General features: G+C 36.4%; 2 pseudogenes; one reads left to right on the top strand and one right to left on the bottom strand.

Moving 5' to 3' along the window:
• LOC107627043 overlaps positions 1–5,801 on the top strand; it is a 13,654-nt pseudogene extending 7,853 nt beyond the window's left edge.
• On the bottom strand, positions 7,677–11,604 carry LOC107627042 (annotated as a pseudogene).

Raw genomic sequence — 13,515 nt, 5'->3', positions numbered from 1 at the left:
TATTTATCAGTCTTTATGTGCTCCATTTTTGCTGATAATTATTTGTCGTAGCATTTTTTTTAGATATGTCTATGGTGAATCCTTTTTATTTTTAACATATGGTTTTTGATGGCACAATGGTAAAATTCTCCCTTTCTTAAGAAGTGTTACACATTAAAAAAAATCATTATATTACGGGGGTGGCATTTGAATGTTCACTTCAGCATTACCCTAACGGATGTGAGACGAAAGTTTTGCTGTTTCTAAAAGTGGGACACATAGTTGGTCATTTTGAAAAGCTGGGGGGATCAAATTGACCCATTCAACCAATTTCAGGAATCAAGATGCACATTACCTCAATATTTTAGCTTTTGATAAATAAAGAAAGAAGGTGGAGTTTTGTGATTAATTTTGGAAGAAAACAATAACTTTCTGAATCCAAATGGACCCAAATGATTCTATTCTCTTCAATATAACATCAACCACAACCACTTTCTAAGGTAGTAAAAATGAGTTTTAATAGTTCATTTCACTTATTATCATAGTACAACCTGAGAATAATATATATGGTTGTTTGCACTGTGATGCACATTATATATGAGGTAAATATTTGGAAACATATATGAGGTAAATAAAAATTTCTGTTTGACTAGATGTAATTTCTGATCTCTTTGATAATATATTAGTGAATTATTCTTCTAGCATCCCTTGTTAGTGAGCTTTTGAAATTTATTTTGATCTCTTGTAAGCTGTATGATGTATTGTACTATTGAACTGAAGTAGCCTCTTTCAGGGTAAGGGATATATATATATTACTGTTTCTATATGCTAATATACTATGCAAAACATTATTAAAAGCTTGTTCCCTTTCATGTTTGAACAGGACAACGATTATTAAATCATTGGAACAGCTATTTTCACTAGGTGCTCTAACAGATGACTGTTAGCTCTCTGATCCTGTTGGGCATCAAATGGCTCGGTTGTCCTTGGACCCTATTTATTCTAAAGCTCTTATCTTATTTAGTCAGTATAACTGCTTAGAGGACATGTTGATAACCGTAGCAATGCTGTCTGTGGAATTCATATTTTATGCTCCCTGTAAAAACCAAGTAGAGGTTTGAATGATGAATTCTGATTCTACTGCGTATCTGTTATATTATCTTTTGATGTTACTATGAAAAACGAGACTTAAAACGATTTTAGTCAAATGCCTGTCTTTTTTTCCTCTTGTCCTTATAATTCTTTTGGTTTTCATTTAGTAAAATTTCAAAGTTGGTTATTTAAGTACCTACAATTAGTTTGCTTGCTGATGTGATATGTCTTGCCACATCAGCATTTAACTTGCCAGTTCAGCACTTAACAGAACAAACTAGGACTAAAATAGATAACTTTAATTTTACTCGACTAAAAGCAGAAGAAAAATTTTAGGACCAAAACATAAGAGGTGTTTCGTAGGGACCAAAAATTTATTTAATCCGACAAACAAATATGAATATTAATCATTGATTGTATACTTTCATAGTCTACCCCTCTATTGACTTTTTAACAGAATGTGTAAATAGTGTATAAATAATTTATAAAATAAGCAATGAATTTCTGTAGGAAAATTCTAGTGTCCAGGGTCTTCATTTTTTTTACTAGAAAATTTTTCTGGCATTATTCTCATTATTGTTTGTCCAACCTTGTAGCAAGAGATTGCTGAAGCTTATGGAGATTGTGCTTACTTCTAATGTTCCCTCTGTTGTTGAGAAATTTGAGTTGTTGTGCATGTTAGTGCGATTTCAGATTTCTACCGCACTATGTTGTCATTTTTGTAACTTTTCTGAACATTTGGCCAATGCCTTTATCGTTGGTCCGGAGAGCCTTTGTAAGTTTGTTTGAGGGTGCACTTAGAATTCGCAAAGTTACAAAGGTATATCTTGTTTGGTTATACAAGTGTGGGGGCTCTTATTTGGTTATATAAGTGTTATTTTTCTTGCTGCGTGCCATAATTTCACATTATTTGAGTTATGACTTATGAGTTATGACTTGAATTTAATGTTATGTTTATTTGCTAAATTTATTATTGTATTTGTTGCATTAATTAAATGTCTTATGACTAAAAAATTGTTTATATAGATTAGATTTTATAGTTTATTATATTTATAATTTTTCTGCATATATATATATATATATGATTTTTTAAGTAATCTGTAGTTTCTTACAATACCATTCACCATATTTTTATGACGAATTTGCGGGTAGAAATTAAGATGCCTGTGAGTAATGTGGCAGGTAGTGTGGCCGAGACATGGGTGTTCAAGATGGGTGTGGATAAACTTTTAAAATGCCTTACAATTTTTTCTTTCTTTTTAACTAAAAAATACCCTTTTATAAAAAATATAATTTNGTTTAAACTTCTAAAGCATTTAAAATATGTAATAATAATGCATATCAAAATTTTTTTAATTATGAAAAGCTATTTATATATAGAGTAATACTATATATCTAAGTCTTTTTATGAATTAAGTTCAACCACATTAAATAAAAAGACTTAGAATAATGCTAGCCACTATATAGTTGTTAGAATCGAATCGATGATCGAACCGGTCAAGTTACTGGATTACTGGATCACTGGTTGAATCGGTTAACCTGGTCCTATATAAATAAAAATAAAAAATAATAAAAAATTTAAAATTAAAATTTAAAATACATATTTTCACTAACATTTTAAGAATATCTAGCTATTGTAAAACAATATGGAACAGAAATAATAAGTATTTTGTTAATTTTACTCTATCATAATTTACAAATAAATTAATAAAGAGTGTTACAACCCGGTGGTTGATTCTGATTTTATTATTCAGGTTCACCTGAACTCCAATATGATTGGAAAAGTTGAATTGATATACGGTCTATATGTGTACTCAAAGAATTCAGAATTTTTGAATAAAGGCTCTTTTGATGAAAAGTCTACACCTAATAAAGTCTCATCTAACAATATTTTAGATGGAGCTGATATTTGTAATCCAATTGATACCAAAATATGACACAACAGATTAGGTCACTTGTCAATTTTTGTTTTGAAACATTTGCCTACTTTTTTAGTTACTAATGTTGATCTGTTTTGTGAGATATGTCCTTTATCCAAGCAAAAGAGACTTTCCTTCATATCAAACAATAATCAAGAAGCAAATCGTTTTACTCTTGTTCATTATGACACCTAGGATCCCTATAAGATCCCCACCTACTTGGGAGAAAGATATTTTCTAACGTTAGTGGACGATCACAGTCGTTACACATGGATACACTTGATGAAATCAAAATCTGAGGCAACAACAATTATAAAAGATTCTTTTGCCATGGTTCAAACTCAATATGGCTGCAATATTAAGTTGAGATCGAAAAATGCACCAGAACTCCCACTCACTAAATTTTTACAAATGAGAGGAACTACTCTTCATCAGTTTAGTTGTGTGGAAAGGCCTCGGCAGAACTCAGTGGTCGAGAGAAAACATCAACACCTCCTCAATATGGCAAGGAGTTTATTTTATCAATATGGAATTTCAATAAGATTTTGGAGGGATCGCGTAACCACAGTGACGTTCCTTATTAACGGAACCCCCTCCTCACTATTGAATTGGCAGTCACCTTACAAAATCCTTTTCAAAAAGGATATATCCTACACAGATTTGAAAGTGTTCGAATCCCTTGCTTATGCTTCAACTTTGTCTTCATCTAGAAACAAATTCATTGCATGCGCTACACCGGCTGTGTTCGTGGGTTATCCAAAAGGCTACAAAGGATACAAATTGTATGACATTAAGTCTAAGAAATTTTTTATTTCAAGGGATGTGGTTTTTCATGAACTAAAGTTTTCCTTGAAGTCTGATAATAAGGAGCTTCAAGAATCTGATTCTTTTGTTGACTATGTACTCCCTAGACCCTACCTTGCTCCTTTAGATAACTCAACCTTATTGCAGAAGCCTCATCCATCTCTTATCCAGCAAGATCACCAACTTCAGAACCAAGAACAAAAAATTAGAAGGAGCACTAAACTTCACCGACAACCAGCTTATTTGTCATATCATCAATGCAACAATGTTACTTCACCTTTCGCAATGGTCAACTACTGCTCTTATACCAAGTTAAGGCACTCCGTATGACCGTATCGAAAATTTTTTTACAAGTCCCTGAGTTTTATGAGCCACATTTTTATCACCAAACTGCCAAATATCCTCAATGGCAGCAAGCTATGGCTAAAAAATTGCAAGCAACGAAAAATAATAAAACATGGGAGGTGGTAGAGCTCCCAAAAGGAAAGAATTGCATCAGTCGCAGATGGGTGTATAAGGTGAAAAGAAAACAAGTAGGAATTAGTGGCTAAGGGTAACACAAAACAAGTAGGAATTGATTTCAATGACACTTTCTCTCCTATGGCTAAACTCACCACTGTGAGAATGCTCCTTGCCATAGCAGCCATTAAAGACTGAAAATTGTTGCAACTTGACATGAATAACACCTCCTTAAATGGGGGATTTATTGGGTTTTTTCTCTCCTTTGTGAGGCCCAAGCCCAACTTTTTGGGGGTGTATTCTTGTACTCTAGTGTCTCTTCCCGAATCAGATTTTTGGAGATCTTTTGAGAGTGAGAGAGTGTAGCCACAAAGTGAGAGAGAAGAGGAAAAATAGAGAATTTCCGTTTTTATGCAAAGCAGTAAATTTCAAATGCCAGTTTCTCATTCGTTCACCGTTGAATCGGCTTGAAATTTGAACTACGTGCTCCTATCATCTTGTTCTTCATTATGGTCGGTGGAGATGTTGATTGGAGATTTGCAGTAAGAAAAATTGGCTTCGCAAGAGAGAAAATAGGTTTCTCGTTTTTACACAGAGCAGCAATCTTTGAACAGCAGTTTCTCATTATTTCACCGTTAGATCGATGTGAAATTTGGACTGCAGATTTTTTGCATCTTGTTCTTCATTCTGAATGGTGAAGATTTTAACTGAAATTCTGCAGAGGGAGAAATAGGCTTCAAGCAACAGCTCTATTTTGGGGTATTTTTCATCTTCTTGCTTCTCATTTGTAAGCTTTAGTGTTTTGATATTTTGGCTGGCTATATGCACATTTTTGTGCTTTGTTTGAGACTCTTTTGTACCTCATTTGATTATAGTGGAGCTATTTCATTGGTCTGGACGACCCGTGGTTTTTACCTCTCACATTGAGGGGGTTTTCCACGTTAAAATCTCGGTGTGTTCTTGTTATTGCTTTACTTGCTATATTTGCTTATTATAGTTGATACCATATTGTGTTGTGAGTGCTTCTATATTGTTCTTGTATTTGATATTTGCGTTGTTTCCGCTGCTAGACTCTTTCATACTGGCATCAAAGCTTGTTGGTATTTTTCTGGAATTGTGATTATGTGAACAATGGAAGCTAATACTAGTAGGATGATCACTCTTAATGGTCCTAATTATGATTTGTGAAAGTCAAAGATGAAAGATTTGCTCTATGTCAAAAATTTTCATCAACCAGTTTTTGGTACAGAGGAGCCTAATGATAAATCTGATGATGATTCGACTTTGTTGCATAGACAAGTTTGTGGATATATTAGACAGTGGGTTGACGATAATGTGTTGAACTATATTATTGGAGAGGCACATGCTCGGACCCTTTGGATTAAGTTTGAACAGTTGTATGCTCGGAAAACTGGGAATAAAAAGATGTTTTTGATCAAGCAGTTGTTGGCTTTGAAATATACAGATGAGACATCAATGACAGATCACTTGAATAACTTCCAAGGAATTATGAATCAGTTATCTTCCATGGGTATCAAGTTTAATTAATAGGTTCAAGGATTATTACTTCTTGGCTCCTTACCAGACTCGTGAGAAATTCTCAGAATGTCATTGTCCAATTCTGTTCCTGATGGTGTAATCTCTATGGATCTTGCCAAGAGCAGTGTTTTAAATGAAGAAATGAGAAGAAAGTCACAAGGTACATCGACTACACATTCAGATGTTCTTGTTTCTGAGCTAGGAGGAGAAACAAAAGTCGAGGTTCTGAAAGTAGAGATCAAAGCAGAAGCAAGTCTCAAGAAAAGTATAAAAATATTGAGTGTCATCATTGTGGTCAAAAAGGACATGTGAAGAAATTTTGTTGGTAGCTAAAGAAGGAGAAAGCCAAGGCAAGTAAAGACAAGAGCACAAATAAAGATGATGGTAGCAAGGAAGACAAGGTTAATATAACTCATGATGATTTTCTTGTTGTTGAGGAGTTTGAATCTGTTAACCTTGTTGATAATAGCACTAGTTGGTTGATTGATAGTGGTGCTTCTATTCATGTTACATCTAGGAGGGATCTGTTTACATCTTATACTCCTGATGATTTTGGTGATGTGAAAATGGCTCATCAAGGTGTTGCAAAATGTGCCGGTGTTGGACAAGTTTGCTTAGAAACCTCCAACGGTACCAAGTTGACTTTGAAGCATGTGAAGTATGTTCCAGATATTCGGTTGAACTTACTTTCTATTGGTAAGTTGTGTGATGAAGATTTGGATAGCTCATTCTCTCGTGGTAGTTGGAAGCTCACCAAGGGTCCTATGGTTGTTAATACTACTGAGTTTGTTGATGAAACTGATTTATGGCATAAGAGATTATGTCATATGAGTGAGAAGGGCATGAGTATGTTATCCAAGAGGAATCTTTTATCTGTTTGTAAAGTTTCTTTACAAAAGTGCAACCACTGCTTTGCTGGGAAACAAAACAAGGTTTCTTTCAAGAGTCATCCACCTTCAAGGAAGCCGGAGATACTTGACTTGGTGCATTCTGATGTATGTGGGCCGATGAAGACAAGAACACTTGGAGGGTCTATCTATTTTGTAACCTTTATTGATGATCATTCTAGAAAACTATGGGTTTACACTTTGAAGACCAAAGATCAAGTTTTGAATGTGTTCAAGCAATTTCAAGCTTCTGTTGAAAGAGAAACTGGGAAAAAATTGAAATGCATTCGTACTGACAATGGTGGTGAGTACTCAGGTCCATTTTATGCTTATTGTAAAGAGCATGGTATAAGACATCAGAAGACTCCTCCAAAGACTCCTTAGTTGAATGGCTTGGCTGAAATGATGAACAAAACATTGGTTGAAAGAGTTAGGTGCTTATTGTCACAGTCTGTATTGGTAAAATCTTTTTGGGGTGAAGCTTTGAGAACTGTTGTTCATGTCTTGAACTGGACACCATGTTTTTCCTTGCAATTTGAAGTGTCAGAGAAGGTATGGTCAGGTAAAGATATTTCTTATGATCATTTAAGAGTCTTTGGATGTAAAGTTTTTGTTCATATTCCCAAAGATGAGAGATCTAAGCTTGATGTAAAGACTAGGCAATGTATTTTTATTGGCGATGGCATGGATGAGTTTGGTTACAGGTTTTATGATCCTGTTAGCAAGAAGGTGATTCGGAGTAGAGATGTTGTCTTTGTTGAAGACCAAATATTGAAGGATATTGATAATGCGGAGAAGCCAATGGTTCAGCCTAATGATAATTTTTCTGACTTGGATATTACTCCCTCTATGCTATAGTGGAAGATGGTAGAGTTGAAGCTCAAAATAATGAGCATGATACAAGTGCTTGCTCATCTTTCCATGCACTCCAGAGATTTTGGAATCCTTCTTCCTGTAATTGATATTTGTTAATATATTTCTAGTATATTAATGATAATTAGTACGTACCTGTTGCGTAAAACAAATGTTTAAGGTCGTTGTCTTTATCTCCTAGCATATATTGATGAGCTCCTTTGAAATCAAATTGTCTATTAAAAAAATATAAGTCGTTAGTCCTCAATAAATTGAAGTTTGTATACAAAGATATCTATATCAATGAAAAAGATTTAAAGATTAAAATTATATGTAGACTGAATTGTACCAAGAAGTAACTACACACACTTACTAAGAACATAAATTACCTGTGGGGAAGGTAACAATATTTCTTTGAAAACTACATTTCTGGTAAATTCTCCACTTGTTCCATCTATTTTTCCTTCTTTGACTAAAATTTTTGTAGTTGACTGAGAAATACTTCGAGACAGAGCAACATATAATTGGCTATGGCTAAATACATGTTTAGGGAGGTAGATCCCTACTTTAGGAATGGTCTGTCCTTGTGATTTGTTTATTGTTATTGCAAAACTCAACCTTACAGGAAATTGCTTCCGGATAAGTATAAAAGGCAGTCCTGAATTTTCTGTTGTTTTGTGTTTTATCCGAGGCAAGAAAGCTCTTCTTCCACAGTAATGACCGGTTAAAATTTCTACGTCCAACATGTTTTGAAAAGTTCCACGATATAGTAACCTTGTACCATTGCATAAGCCGGCCTTAGGGTCTATGTTTCTCAATAACATCAAAGGTGCACCTCTTTTTACCTTCAACACATGAGGTGGCAACCCGCCTGTAGAAACTGAGTTAATGTATTCTTGTTGATATAAATTATTAGCATCTCCTTCTACCTCATCAAATGAGACTAAATTTCGTTCTTCTCCTGGAAACTGGTTGATAATTATATCATTAAGCTGTTGCACATCATGATTTTTTGGCGTCAATATTGCCCTTTCTACCATGTAAGAAGCGTCCCACCCATGAGATTGTAAGTTTGAAAATATTTCTTCTATTAACTTGTGTAACGATGTTTCACCCTTCCACGGAATTGCCATATTTGCTTGTATCCGTACAAAGTCTTCATGTATGGTGGGCTCAATTCCATCACCAATGTGCATAAGATACTTAGCAAAAACATGATCATTAGAAGATCGCATATTTTGTCGCAAATGGAGAATTTTAGTGGAAGCCCATAAATGAGACTTAACTATAGAAGCTGAAATCATTTGTGACTTACTACCTTTCGGTACCACAGGCAGTACTTGGCGAAAATCTCCTTCCATCACCATCACTTTTCCTCCAAATGGCATACCGTTTGCTAATATATCTCTCAGAGTGTGGTCTAATGATTGCACCAATTCTTTATTTGCCATAGGTGCTTCATCCCAGAAGATTGCCGTTGTTTGTCTAATCAGCTTTGCAAGATCTGATTGTTTGCTTATGTTGCAAATGGATGATGGTTCTGCATTAATTGGGATCTTAAACCTAGAATGAGCTGTTCGACCCCCAGGCAATAATGTTGCGGCTATTCCTGATGATGCAGTTACCAAGACAATATCACCCTTATTTCTCAATTCTGCAATTATAGCTCTGTAAAGAAATATTTTGCCTGATCCTCCTGGCCCATCAACAAAGAACACCACTTTCTCTTCGATCAATTGTATTCATAATGCACTTGAAAGCTTTAGATTGGTCATTGTTCAATCTTGCTACGGAACACAGGTCTTCCCGAGGTACTTCGACAGACAGTTCTTCTTGGATAACTCTGGGTATTGAGTTGTTATTGTCATTTTCATGAGTTAGAGCTGGCAAATCGTATTGGGTAATCTGTTTTCCGTGCTGAAGGAGTATATCATTTATATCCCTGAGTAGCCGATTTGTGAACACTAATGCTGTTGTGGTGCTGGCTGACGGATAATCATCCACCATATATGAAAAAAATTCATCCCATAAGCTTCTTACATCTGTAGGCTCACAAAATATTAAGATGGTTGCAAACAACCTTCGTAAAGCACATGGTAATCGTAAAACAGAAGCCTCAACCAAACACGCATGGATGCTACTGTCACTCTCTAACAATCTTCGGTGTTGAGCAGATTGCTTGAAGAACGAATATTGGACCCCATTCACTGTTAGCAAGTCATCCCAACTGATTGGTCCTCTGACATTAGATAATAGAATACGCAAATAGAATTTTTCTCCTTCTGAAGGTGATACAGTATAAATTCGACCGATTGATCTTCTCTGTGTCTTGCGCCGACGCCATTCCTTTTCCTTGTTGTGCCAAGTGTAATACTCTGGAATTTTCCTGTACAGAAGATGCCTAGATTGTTGGTCCTCCTCACGATTTAGGGCAAAGAACTCAGTGAGCATTGTTCTAGAGAAATAATCATCATTAAGTATTTCAGGAATGGTTTGGTGATCATAGAAGCTCACTTGATGTTGATTTGGCAAATGAATTTGTAACCTTTCCACTGATGGATACATTCGATAAAGGTTAAATTTAAATATTCTCCAACATGCCTCTGGAGCAGCGATCCATCTTGCATCAACAAACTGTTGGACCTTGTCAACATTAGAACCGTTGTGAACTTCCATTGCAACTCGGTCTGGACCCTTGTAGCAATATTTGTAGAGATACTTTATACTCTTTATGCTACTATATATCTCAACATTAGTATGGCAATCATACTTTAGTAGTAGCCAAGGGTTGTACGGAACTACCCATCTATTGTCAACTGTGACATTTTGGTTAATCGGTACTGGAGTGTCGAATAGTCACCTATATTGCGGATATAAGTCGTCACCTCTTCGTGTTTCTGCTGTGAACTCTTTTGGGTAGTTTCGTTTGCATTGGCCATTTTTCATACAGAGCGAAGATTGATCAAGTGTTCCGCAAGGACCATGAATCATATGTTTTATCACTGCATCATGTAGGTGTGGTTCTACTTCTTTAGATGGTATCTCTGCACGTACCAAACTATCATAATGCTCTGGGTCAATTAACTTGTCATTGTTCTCTAAGATTAACAACATATGTACATGTGGCAACCCTCTTTTTTGAAACTCAGTGACATAAATATAGCTCTTCACCTTTCCCAAGACACCCTTAGTAATTACATCCTCTTTCAACTGTTCAAATTTGGCTCGAAAAATTTTTGTTGTTAGATCTGGACGATCTTGTGGAGTTTGAACTGGGTTGAGTTCTGAAGTTATTTCAGTCCAAGATGAATTGCATGTCATTGTGAGAAAAATATCTGGCTTGCCCTCTTTAAGAACAATCGCCATTCCATCTTCATATCGTTGGGTCATGTCGCGACGGCTACCAATGAACGACGATGGTAATTTTGTTCTTTTTCTTCCAACATTTTCTGAAGACAAATATATAGAGAAATATTATTAGTTTTAATAAGGGTTAAGTACTGAAATCGTCCCTAAGGTCTGGGGTGAAAATCAAAATCGTCCCCGACCTTTTTTTGTTATTAAAATCATCCTCAACGTTACAAAACGTTATAAAATCATCCTTTACTACTTCAATTTTATTATTTTGACCAAATTACCCTTTATAATTAATAAAAATAATATTAAAAAAAACAAAACAACCCCTCACCCTCCCCCCACCCGAGCCCAAACCCAAACCCAAACCCTGCATCTCTTCAGTTTCTTCCCTCTCAACCCTCTCATCCCCCGCTCCCAACCACAACCCCAATTCTTCTTCTCTCTCTCTTTCCGCCACCAAGCAGAAAAGCTCATCTTTTAATTCACCATCGGCGAAGTCTCTGGCATGCCAAACATATAATTTCTCGTTCCCGGAGTGCTCCTGCACACTCATCGAAGGTAGAATCAAATGATTGGCGCAGATCTTGAGCATATTCGCCAGTGGAGACGGCGACCTCTTCGAGTCTGACAATCGGAGCTACCTGAGCTCCGGTGTCCTCGTCCTCGCCGGCGGGAGCCTCCTCCTCTTTGCGGTGCTCGGCTTCGGTGTTCGACATGCTCTTTTTAATTTCTCAACCCACCGCCGCAACCCTTTCTCCTTTCTTCTTCCTCTCCTCTTTTACCTTCTCCTCTGTCCACTGACCCATGGCCGAACCATGTCAGAACCATGATGCAAGAGTATAACCATGATGCAAGAATAGGGCAGCACCGTGTGCGGTGGAGCTCCATGTCAGAACCACCACCACCACCGCCTCCACAAGCATTCTTTATACCGTCAAAGAGTTCATCTGAGAGTGTCAAAGGGCAACCTTTGACATCAGATTGTTCAGGGAATGCAGAGATTGTTGCTGTTGATAGATGAGATGGGCCTGGCTTGGGCTTGTGTTTGGGAGGATGGGCTTAAGGGTTTGAAGGGTTGTTGTTGATGATGAGTCATTGCACATGCGGCAATGGAAGAAGAAGATGATAATGCAGAAGAGGAAACGGGTTATTGCAATATGCCATTCTTCTAATTTCTAACTAGTTTATTTTAGATCTATAAGACTAGTTTAACTCCATAAAGTTAAGAGTAGGGATTAGTGTGTATTAATGTATTATCATGACCAAATCATTCATGGAATAGAAGGACTCAAGTTGACTTACATTGTCTCATAATCTCATTGAAGTCACATTATTTTGCTTTGATTGGGTTTGGTTGCTGGCGGAGAGGGGAAGAACGAGCTGGATTGGTGATGATGGTGAAGAAGATGAAGCTGCGTTGAATTTGAGAAGAACAACTGTGTGCAAAGCATCTTGTAAGCCTTGGTATAATTCAGCCCGTAATTTCTTCTGTCTAGTTCGAACCCATCTTAACTTTCTGGTTTCAATTTTCACATAGTTATCAACAACATATTGTTGTAGTAGTCGCCCTGCTTGCAATACGGTGGAATGATCATCGGGGCGGATCTACAAATTTTTAAGAATTTGCAAAAAAGATTAGATACATTGAACAATTTTTTGGCAGAATTTTATTGAAGTCTATACTGCGTAGGAAATGGGAATTTGTACCTGGAGCATATAGCTATTATATGTTTGGCATGATACTTTGCCGCCACTTTGACTTCGGGTATTGATATCCCATCCATAAGTTCCAAATGGAAAAAGAAGAGGATATTGTAGTGGATCGTAATAGCTAACGAATTCCTGAATCCTTCGTAGGCTACCAGCATGAGTTTGCACCTTAATATCTCGCCCACGAATCATTGTTTCAACGTCATCACCAACAATTATAGCTGCTACCTACGACGCAGTTGGAAGACTATATTGTGGCTAATTAGCAGGTCACTCTCTAATGACCAAACTACACTCATGTAGAGCTGACCGTTGTGCAAGCTGGCGAAACACATGGAGAAAAGGATTATACCGGTGTAGCAATTGTTGTAACTTGAAAACTAATGTTTCATGTAGTTGTGTGTTCTCCAGCATCCTATTCTGCAACTCGTGGTCAGTATCATATATGTACAGTTGCAAAAACCGTGGCCGCGTGCCCTGATCTGGATGAAATCCCCCTATACTGTGATATATTGAGCCTTGAGCACGAAATGTATATATACCACGACCTGTTATAGTCAGTTGTTCGTCTATGTGCACACCACACGAAGTGAAGGAAAATACATGATTGTATCCACGAATATGTTTTCTAAAATGATTTCCTTCTGCAGAGGGGTTGATGGTGTGCAGAAATTGGCAAATTAAAAATTGTTAAAACATTTACGTTGTAAATATAGTTCTTAACTTGCCAGAAATCTGCTCCTTAATTTAAAAAGGTGTCACAAAAAATTGAATTTAAAATACTGGGAGTATGAATCCCAGGTCGTCTCCCAACGAGTTGCAGAAAAGTGTGCTATTTTATTAATCAGAGGTTTTCAAAAAGGTTTGAATTGGGCAAACAGGAAATTAAATTGGTAAATTTGAATAATGTAAATAAA

Source organism: Arachis ipaensis, chromosome B02 (assembly GCF_000816755.2).
Source record: "Arachis ipaensis cultivar K30076 chromosome B02, Araip1.1, whole genome shotgun sequence".
In the NCBI taxonomy this organism is placed as follows: Eukaryota; Viridiplantae; Streptophyta; class Magnoliopsida; order Fabales; family Fabaceae; genus Arachis; species Arachis ipaensis.
The sequence above is the reverse complement of the archived record's forward strand: the minus strand, read 5'-3'. Positions and strand labels throughout refer to the sequence as shown.